This window comes from Neovison vison, chromosome 6 (genome assembly GCF_020171115.1).
Source record: "Neovison vison isolate M4711 chromosome 6, ASM_NN_V1, whole genome shotgun sequence".
Classification (NCBI taxonomy): domain Eukaryota; kingdom Metazoa; phylum Chordata; class Mammalia; order Carnivora; family Mustelidae; genus Neogale; species Neogale vison.
The window spans coordinates 125,724,491-125,726,453 of record NC_058096.1 but is presented as its reverse complement, the minus strand read 5'-3'; the positions used below and the strand labels follow the sequence as shown (position 1 = coordinate 125,726,453).

At 50.0% G+C, this 1,963-nt stretch overlaps 1 long non-coding RNA gene across 1 annotated transcript; it reads left to right on the top strand.

Annotated features, from left to right (window-relative positions):
• The first annotated feature begins 288 nt into the window (after window positions 1-288).
• On the top strand, window positions 289-1,469 carry LOC122908907. Its single transcript, XR_006385037.1, has 3 exons — window positions 289-673; window positions 925-1,066; window positions 1,258-1,469. It is a non-coding gene; the product is annotated as an uncharacterized LOC122908907 (long non-coding RNA).
• Window positions 1,470-1,963: the final 494 nt, after the last annotated feature.

Here is a 1,963-nt window from a genome sequence, read left to right as displayed (position 1 = left end):
CTGCAGGGGAGTCAGGTGTGCGGCGCAATAGAGTTTAGAACATCAGCCCGGCATCAGACTGCCATCTAGTCGTGGGCTCACTGTGCCCCAGGACCATGTCCAGCTGGAGGAAGCCTCCTTGGCATTCAACTTGGCAGTGACAGTTTGCTCCTCTGCCCATAGCAGCAGCAGATTCTGTCTAGCAAGGCAGTGTGCTCCCAAGGGTCTTCCTGGTCAGCATGCAGTGCCCTTAGTTATGAGGGAGTTCTACACAAACGGGAGTGAGATCCCAGTTAGCTTCTCAAGCACTCTAGTATTTGCCTGCAAGTGTGGGCAGTTGTGTTGAATGTAAAGAACAAGAGAACTCACAGTCTGGGCTAAGAACACCGGAAGGCTCTGGGTTCCTCAGGCACTCTGAAGGAGGAATATTCTGTGCAAAGCTGGAGATACTTTTGTTCCCCCAGGAACTTTACAAAGCTCCAACAGCATGTCAATAGCTCATTATCGTGGTCATGTAAAAATGGAAACATAAAGAAGAAAGCTGAGTTCACACAGAACCAAGCGCTGATGGATGCTTGCAGTAGAATGGATAGCCTCGCGATGATGCGATAAACCATGAACCCGGACTCGAACCCAGCTCCCTAGTCAGTCCGGCACCCACACCTGGGCTGATGAACGGAAGGAAAGTAATTGTGTAAGTGGTTCTCAAAGTGTAGGCCCCAGACCAGCAGCTTTCAGCAACACCTGGGAACTTACTAGAAATGTAGACGATCTGGCCCTGTCTCAGACCTACTGAGTCAGGAATTCTGAGGGAGCCCCCATAATTGTTTTAACAAGTCCCCCCTTGTTTTAACAAGCCCTCCAGGAGATTTTAGTGTTCCCTCAAGTTCGAAAACCCCTGTGTTAAAACATGTAAGTAAGAATAAAAATCCCCACCATGTGCAGGTAAATGGCAGCTTACTCTGTTCTCATCGGTAAGACAGTAGTGGGCAATCCAGGCAGAGCTGTTCAGGTCCTGCTCCCTCCTTCTGGCATCTGATTAATGAGGATCCTTCAAGGTCTGGAACCCAGGGACCCCAGCGCAGAGGTAGGTAACCTTGCCTCCCTGGGAGGACAATGGGGTCGCTGTCCCTGCCCTACCTTCCCCGAAATCATATATAAAATTGTGCATATATGTGCATTCTTCTAGAGACTATCCTACTGTATCAGATTCTTAGCGTACCACTGTGCTTTATCCAACAGAAAACTGAAACTTGAACCTCTTTTTTCTGACTTCAGGCCATTCTGGCAGTTTCACAGCCACTGAGAGCCGGAAGAGGAAATGAAAGAAGCAAAGATCCATTTACTTTTCTAAGAAGCTCTGACAAAATTCTTCATATGGTTGACACATCTCTGAACCCGCCCCCACAACATCCTGAGGGAGGCGGATGGCCACCCTTCTCCCAGTTCCCCCACATGACTAAGTGTGTGACCCACACATGACTCACTCACCTCCCACCCCCACCGTGATTTGCACCACCTGCTTCTCGGGCCCCCATACCCTGGTCCAGAATTGGTGAAGTGGGGAGGGGATAATCAGGATGCTTGATAGCACTGGGACTGGCTTGCAGCCTGCTGCTGGGGTGGAAGGCTGGCTGGGAAAGGCGGGCAGAGGAAGGATGTGAGGCATGTTGCAAAGGACCTTGACGTCTGATGTCCCTTCTCGAATTCATAACCACCTGGGCTGCAAAGTGCTGGGTGTTAGCATTAATATCACTTCTGGAGCTTAAGGGGGAAAAAACCCAGAGAATCTGGTGCAGTTTGCTTGGGTTCAGTCCCCGCGTGATTCAGCTCCACAGTCAGAGCTGAGACCACTGGCTGGTTCCACTTTATTCTGGTTCCTTTTCAGTGAACATCGCTTAATAAAAGAAACAACTGCCTGGACGTGCGGGTGTCTGAATTTACGAAAGGACCCTGGTTTCCAAGCCCCTTGTAAACAAGCAGT